At 42.9% G+C, this 8,327-nt stretch overlaps 1 non-coding gene across 1 annotated transcript; it reads left to right on the forward strand.

Moving 5' to 3' along the window:
• The first annotated feature begins 5,808 nt into the window (after nt 1-5,808).
• On the forward strand, nt 5,809-5,883 carry Trnas-cga. Its single transcript has one exon. It is a non-coding gene; the product is annotated as a tRNA-Ser (tRNA).
• The last annotated feature ends 2,444 nt before the right edge of the window (nt 5,884-8,327 follow it).

The raw sequence follows: 8,327 nt of genomic DNA on the forward strand, positions 1-8,327 counted from the left end.
ACAAAGAATGGATCGACGCAACAAGTTGGTATTTCAAAAATCTCACATGCAAAGGCGCACGAAATCCGTGTGCGGCAGACCAGCACCAACTTGTCCTCCGTGCTCAGACCAGCATTCAGCAGTAGGTGGGGTGGAATGCTGCGCTCCTATTTGCTCCTGAAAATAATGTTCAGGACTCTCCATCAACCGCCCTTCCTGGCTGATTCCCGCCAAATCAGTGAATCTATATAAGCCCTACCCCTCACTCACGATCTCATTCTGCCAGCATCAGTTCGCCAGTTTGGTTGTTCTTTTAGTTGTGTGTGTGGCTGTTTGTTGTTGAAAATGAAGCGTTTGGCGGCATCAAACACCATCAGCACATGACGTAGAATTGTAGAAGAAGAAGAATATGAACTACCATATAAGTAAATAATTTGTTTTTGTAAATATGTAATTATGGTGTTCAAATTGGGGAAAAAATTTAGTTTGTTCAGATATTCTCGTCGGTAATTCAGTTTCTTTTCCATGTTTTACAACGCAACTCCAAGATTTTATTCTGAATTGCGAGTGTGGATGGGAGGAGGAGAGGAGGAGGAGGCTGGACCGCAGCGAACTTTCGATGTCTACGTCCAGCCTCCTGTGGAAAGTCTGCAACTAGAGCTGCCACGTGAATATTAAAAAAAATTCATGGTAGTAGTAGTGTAATTTGTTTTTGCATCGTTGGTTTATTTCTTATTTCATGCTTGTTCTTGTTACAGCTCACAGGAGAAAATGCAGCCCGAGCTGGAGGCAATGCTGGAGGCTGGAAAAATGCAGCAGCCACAAGCTGTGAAACAGTTCCAGAAGTGATTGTATAGCGCCAACAGTCACGTGAATAAATGATAACTAATTGAAACCCTCAGCTGACGACAGGTGTCTGCATAAACACACCACGGAATCTTGGAATGTTGAATTTTTTTCTAACAAGCTTAAGAAGATCAGTGTTTGTGAGTGCTCGATCTGGCAGGACTGCTAATGGGCTTTTTTTTATTTATGAATAGACCAAGCTCTGTTATGTACGTTTTAAAGTATAGTCCTTTTCCGATGGCTGAGGCTTCCATCATGCGGTTATGCCTTCTTGCTTCTTCTGACTGTGCTTGAGAGTTTTGCACGTTGTTGACTGTTCGAGCAATAATTCAGCATCACCAGCGAGGGACCCTACCGCCGAGAAAGCGGAGAGGGCTAGAATGAGGAATGGAAGAAAACTGACAGACGTCTTGGGTATTAGTAGAACTCGAGGTGCTTTAAACGATCCTCTTCTTCTGCTGCACCCTTCTGTTTCAGAACGTTTTTAGCCGTATACGTCGTTGTCAGGATACAACTCTTCACACACCTTTGTTTCCCCACCCTTCTTCTTCTTGTTTAGTGCACAATGTGAAGCATTCATAACTCACTTGAAACTCATCACTCCTAAACACAATTTTCCTACACATGGTTTCTTCAACTGCAAATGTTGCGATGCGTTGGCGTATACAAATATCCTTTCTCCTTCGTATCGCCTTAGCCTTATCAGCTAAAATCCAGTCTGCAATGTGACGACTTGCGAGATCTTTATTTGCAGCACAGGCAACTTCGTGTTCCATACACGCTTTCTCAAGCGTTTTTGAAGTTTTGTTCCAGATCCACAGCAGTTATATTCCGAAATGTGTAATTTCGCTGGCAGTTTGTCTAGAAACCTCCTCTAATGCGTCTCCTAGCATGCATGTTATGCTACTGTGGTGGTTGTGGACTGCACACCACTTTATATAGCAAATCGTTAACATCAATTCAACTATTTTGAGTTGCAGGAAAACCAAGCCATTTGACTATCGCTCTATTTCCCTAACGTCTTATGACTGTCTCCATAAGAATCACATCCGGTTCTGAGCTTCTTTGCAACTCGGTGAAAAAGCAACCTACAATTTCTTCACGCTTACTATCGTTCAAGGTATAAGTTCGAGGATTCGTTGTTTGCACCCGTGAAACTGTAAATATCTCTGTTGACCAGTTTGGTAGGTATGATTCCTCAAATGCTGTCTTATGTTTTGAGATATGTAGCAAATCACCTGCATTGGATAAAATTCATGAAGCCAGTTACATTTATACGCTCTGTACCCAGCATGTACGGTCTTCCCCTGCAGATGCTAAATGTTCCACCTGGTCAGGGGTATGACGGATAATGAACTCGTCAATGGCAACACTACTGTTATCGTGTGGTTTTGTTTTTGCTGAAAGCTTCCTGAGACATTAAGTAACCGGCTTAAAGGTCTCTCTTAATGGTCGTTGTCTATCCATATGCCCTAACCTCAGCAACCGTAATTTCTCTCAAACGGCTTTCCGTGCCTGAATGACCTTCTGCTTCATTGACATCTCGATGTATACTAATCAGACGTCCCTGCAGCATGAGGCTTTATACTCGTATATTTGCTCTTCTTCCTCTTCCTACGTGCCTGCTCCCCCTACTCAATAGCAAGGGTCTCTACATTTCTTTTCCCCTCATAGCCTCAGCCTTTTCAGTTAAGTCGATTACTTTCTTACCGATTTCATTAACTAACTCTCTTAATGCGTTGATCATTCTCAGAAGAGTTAAATAATATACCTCTAGCTCCCTGTGCATACCTCCAACTTTATGCACGAAACTCTGAATTTTCTCATCCATGTACAAGCAAATGTTCTGTTTAAGTACACTCATTCTTTCAGGTTGAGAGTCAGACAGGCGCGTGAATTTGTCCATGGTGCAGAGTATACTGAAATACTCATCACTCTCAATGGGCTATATATACAGATACTCTTGGAATTTTCGCCTGTACTTACAATCATTGAGTTTTCTTGTTTTATCAATAACTAGAAACCCATACTGTGAATGATTCCAGCATTCGGAGGATATCTTTACAAAATCATCAAACAACATGTCAGTTCCTTCATGTGCTTGGTAAATGTGTTTTGAATTCCGACTGTCTTGTTGGAAGGCTATAATGTGACTTGCATTATGCCTAACCAACTGTTTCAGGATTCTGGAATATACTTGGTTTAGATAAAATGCATCAGCGCCCATAAGACGACGGAAACAGTGTATGTCATGCATGTAACACCTTCTACACCGCGCAATATCTCCTGTAATAACCGATACAGTGCTTTTGAAAATACACAAACATGTTCAAATCGAACCCAATGTACGTGTGTTAGCAGCGTCATGAGGTCATTAGTCTTGCCACAATTGGTTCGACCTACAGAAATTGCTCATATATTATCAGGAAGGAGTATTCCATTTTTCTTCTTCTTCAGGTCTTCTTCTGCATCTTTATAAAACTAGTCACGAACAACAAAGTCCTTGTGATGAGGATATTTCACCTATCCTGCCATGATACCAAATACATCAAACACTGACAAGTAGTGGCCATATACAGAAAGGTGTGTGTGTGTGTGTGTGTGTGAGTGTGTGTGTATACACACACCCATGAAAGGTAACTTCATCTTTCATTTTGACAATGTTTTGGTGAGGAGGTGTTTAAGGCAATTGTCTGCTGCTGCATCATTATAGGCGCAGCATTGAAAATAATGATAATAATAAATGTAATACTTAGACTATAAGGAGAAACATATGAAATAAACACAAACACAGTTTGCTGCTGCTGATGATTCATGGTTCTTCTTCTTCTTCTTCTTCTGCTGCTGCTGCTAGCTGACTGTGTGAGACTGAGGCCATGAAGCTGCTAAGCCCGACCTACATCTACTCCAATGATGTCACCAGATACTGCCCTCCTATTGGCCAAAGCCAATCAGTGTTTCTTTTGGTTCCCATCTTTTTTCTAGACCGCCATCTTGGATTACATCACAGGAGACGAGTGGGGGAAAGCTGACAGTGCCATCTGGTGGAAGTGTTGTGAAGTAGGCCAGTTGGTCTCCCAACCTCAAGGTGAACACCTGTGGTTCATTGTGGAATAGGGCAAAGTTGATGTAGGGTGTCAGGCAATTTTAAAAAAGGTAGGCAGTTCCAGCAGATTCATATATCTGCATCAGTTCTGAAGTGCACCTTCACTCCATCCCGCTACACAGCCATTATTTGTCGAAAAATATTCACCACATGGTCATACATTTCTTTTCTTTCCACTCATTGTGTAGGGAGCTATGGATACAGTCCTCTGCTGTGTGCTTGCATGTAGTACACTTACTAAATTCATCCCTGCTTTTCACCAGCATATCCTCAATCGTACACATGGATGCTTATGCCAGAGTGGGTGAACCTCTTGCCTCTTGCATATCGGAAGACTGAATGGATTTTTATCAAATGATCATCACAGCACTCACATTTATTAGCATGAGTTGTGAAGTGTAACTTACCCCATCCTGATTATTTGATTAAGCGTATTTGTCTCCTTCATACATTCACCAAATATTAATGCCTTCCAGGCAGCATGCAGGCAGCTATCGACATAGTCTTCAACTGCATTATTACAGCTAATACACCCATTAAACTCCTCCTTTTCCAGCAGAGATATCTCATCTATTGAACACACAGTACACAGTGAACAGTTATGTCTGTCCTCTTGGGAAGCTCAACACAGACTGAGCGAATTTCCCGCCATTTTTCCCCCAGACCGCCATCTTGGATTATGTCATGGGAGGGGATGGTGGAGGGCCAACAGTGCCCTCTGGTGGTGGTGTTGTGAACTACGCCATTTGGACTCCAGACCTCAAGATGAACACATTGGATGGAGCTACTGTCTATGACAACTCAAATTGTTTAAATAAATAATGTACCATAATGCATGCAAAATAAAGATTTACATCCATCCTATCCAACAGCCCAGCACAGACTGAGTCCTTTTCATACTAATTTCCTGATGGGGGATGTGGAGGAAAGGGAGGGGAGTGAGGGAGAGCAGGGAGGGGTGAAGAGGAGGGTGGAGTTAGGTTAGTGGAGGTAGTCCAATTGACCTACTTTCCAGCCAAAATTTTAGGTTCCTGCCATGATGTCAGTGCGATATTGCCACACCTGTGGCCGCCATCTTGGATCTGTCATCGTGAACAAATCTGGAACAATGCAGAGTGGGGTGGTGCTGTCTTTGACCCACTACAATGGTGTTCTCTTTCGTTTCCTCAATGTCAACATTTGTTTCCAAGTAGGGATGGGATAAACCGACTGGTTAAAACTGATACCAATATTTTAGATCTGAATAATCCCTTTTTTGTGTATGTTTGGTCTTGGTTAGAACAGGTGATTCTTCTTGCTAATAACTGAGTAAAAAGAAACCGAAAAATGAGTTAGCCTTAGGAGTGCTGCTAAAATTTTTCGTTTTTAAATAAAACTTTTGTAAAACAGGAGTAATATTGAAACTTCCTGGCAGATTAAAACTGTGTGCCAGGCCGAGACTCGAACTCGGGACCTTTGCCTTTCACGGGCAAGTGCTCTACCAACCTTTTTTTTCTTTTTTTTTCATTTTGTTCGCTTTAGTTCGTTGCATCTCCTCGGAGCGGACGTCGTACGACATCCATTTAAGTTTGTTGTTGATCTGTTAACTCAGTTTTTTTATTACAGAGAGCACATTACCCTCTGACCAACTGAGCTACCCAAGCACGACTCACGCCCCGTCCTCACAACTTTACTTCTGCCAGTACCTCGTCTCCTACCTTCCAAACTTTACAGAAGCTCTCCTGCGAACCTTGCAGAACTAGCACTCCTGAAAGAAAGGATATTGCGGAGACATGGCTTAGCCACAGCGTTGGGGATGTTTCCAGAATGAGATTTTCACTCTGCAGCGGAGTGTGCGCTGATGTGAAACTTCCTGGCAGATTATAACTGTGAGTCGTGGTTGGGTAGCTCAGTTGGTAGAGCACTTGCCCGCGAAAGGCAAAGGTCCCGAGTTCGAGTCTCGGCCTGGCACACAGTTTTAATCTGCCAGGAAGTTTCACATTAGCGCACACTCTGCTGCAGAGTGAAAATCTCATTCAGGAGTAATTTTATTTATAAAATCTGCTTCGATTTGAAATATTGCGTTTTTGTATAAAAATGGGTAAAGCAATCAGCGCTACTTTAATAACAATGCCGGCAGAAGCGGGCAACAAACACATGGCATGTGAATTGGTTCAGCTTTGCTGAGGGAATAACATACCTCCTGCCATGTGTCGTAGCTTTAGGACTGCCGTACGTGTAGTGTGGAATAGTGTGGAAGACTTATCCACACCAGGTCTGTACGGTTGTTTCTCGGTGTCGTAGCTGGACATTAGTTTACTGCAGAACGGCACCAATCCTAATCTGGAAATGCGAGAACACTGTTCATATTTTGTAGTATTCAATCACTTATCACTATTCAAAAACAGTGGCGAACTGGGGACGGAATAAGTTTTCATTTATTTGCCCATATAATTTAGTAATTACTATTAAAAACAGTCTTGATCACGATTTATTTAACAAGGTGACCGGTTTCGACCACTACTGTGGTCATCTTCAGACCATTGAGTAGGAACCTCATTGAGTAGGAACCTCTCCAACAGAAAGAGGTTCCTACTCAATGGTCTGAAGATGACCACAGTAGTGGTCGAAACCGGTCACCTTGTTAAATAAATCGTGATCAAGACTGTTTTTAATAGTAATTATTTATAAGTCATTGATCACTGCTGTTCCCGTAATGCATTCAAAAGTAATATAATTTAGTATTTCGATTTTGTGTACAATGAAAGTGAGAGAGTCAAATTTTTTCAGTTTTTGTTCGATTTCTACGTTTACTATAGGAAATAATAGGAAGAAGCAACCGAAAATCAGCTACTTCAGAAACCGGTTATTTTGAGCGGTTTTAACAGTCAGCTCAAACTGGCGCAGTAAAGAAACTGGTGTAAGTGAATACTGACTGTTTCAGCGATAACCGCCATCCCTATCCCCAAGCACCAGCGAAACGGTAGTGAACACTGACGAATTGACAGTGAATGCGCGTTCACTTGTTTTCGCTTCCATTGGCTCCGGTGTAAACGGGACTTGAGAAATCGAGTTGGAAACCACGTTTGGAGCGCCACACGTCGAGAAACGCGTCCCGTGTGAGTGTGGCGCGCTGCCGCCCGCTCCTGCCTTGACACTGACACTGAGCCGCTCGCCGCCTGCCACATGGCGGCCGCGCTCACAATGCCTGGGCGCCGTCCCCACTGTTTCCTTCCTCTCGTAAATTCCTGCCGAGGAGGAAACGAAAAAAAAAAAAACGCGCTCAAATTAGGTTTTGTGGCGCGGCGCGCGGCAGGAAGCGACGCAGCCAAATTAGCGGACGGGACGGGTCGGTCCTCCTCCGTGTGTCGGGAAGCGCACGCTGCTATCACGGCCAGATCGCCTCGTTCCTCTCACTCTCCTTAATACTTTTTAGAAGCGCTTCCAAGTCCCACGGCCAGCGTCACGGACCTGCACGCTTTCTCACGTCCGCTAATGCAGGCAAATGCTTTCTCCTGCAGTCGCTGCAATCTTCTTATACCTTTTTTTCCCCCTCTTAGAAAATGTCGACTGTTGCGTCGCAGACGAACAGAACATAAATTTGCAAATGACAACTTTTTCCCCCCTGCACTGTTATGAAACGTAATTATTCAAGAGCTCGATTTATGCCGTTCTCGCTTGACAGACCTCTACGGAACGCGTCAATGCAGAATCGTTTTGTGCAAAACGACACGATCCTCCGAAGCGTATCTTGTAAGAAGAATGTAATTTTTCACCTTTTTTTATAATTTTAACGATAAATTTAGTGCTATTCAGAGGAGACTAGATTTAGTTCACAGACTTTGTACAGCAAAAACCAGCAAAGACTCTACATGTTATTCATTTTTTAAAACAAAAGTAAGAAATCGTGGTCTTCCTCTTCTGATCTTCAATTATTCTTGTGCTTTCTTAGCGAATAGCGGTATGTCTAATTGCTCTGTGTTATTTGTAATTAGTGTTTAGTAATACTTAAAAGATGTTTGTAAATCATTTCTACACTACTGGCCATTAATATTGCTACACCAAGAAGAAATGCAGATGATAAACAGATATTCATTGGACAAATATATTATACAAGAACTGACATGTGATTACATTTTCACGATATTTGGGTGCATAGATCCTGAGAAATCTGTACCCAGAACAACCATCTCTGGCCGTAATAACGGCCTTGATACGCCTGGGCATTGAGTCAAACAGAGTTTGGATGCCATGTACAGGTACAGCTGCCCATGCAGCTTCAACACGATACCACAGTTCATCAAGAGTAGTGACTGGCGTATTGTGACGAGCCACTTGCTCGGCCACCATTGACCAGACGTTTTCAATTGGTTAGAGATCTGGAGAATGTGCTGGCCAGGGCAGCAGTCGAATATTT

The sequence above is a fragment of the Schistocerca piceifrons genome, chromosome 2, assembly GCF_021461385.2.
Source record: "Schistocerca piceifrons isolate TAMUIC-IGC-003096 chromosome 2, iqSchPice1.1, whole genome shotgun sequence".
Classification (NCBI taxonomy): Eukaryota; Metazoa; Arthropoda; class Insecta; order Orthoptera; family Acrididae; genus Schistocerca; species Schistocerca piceifrons.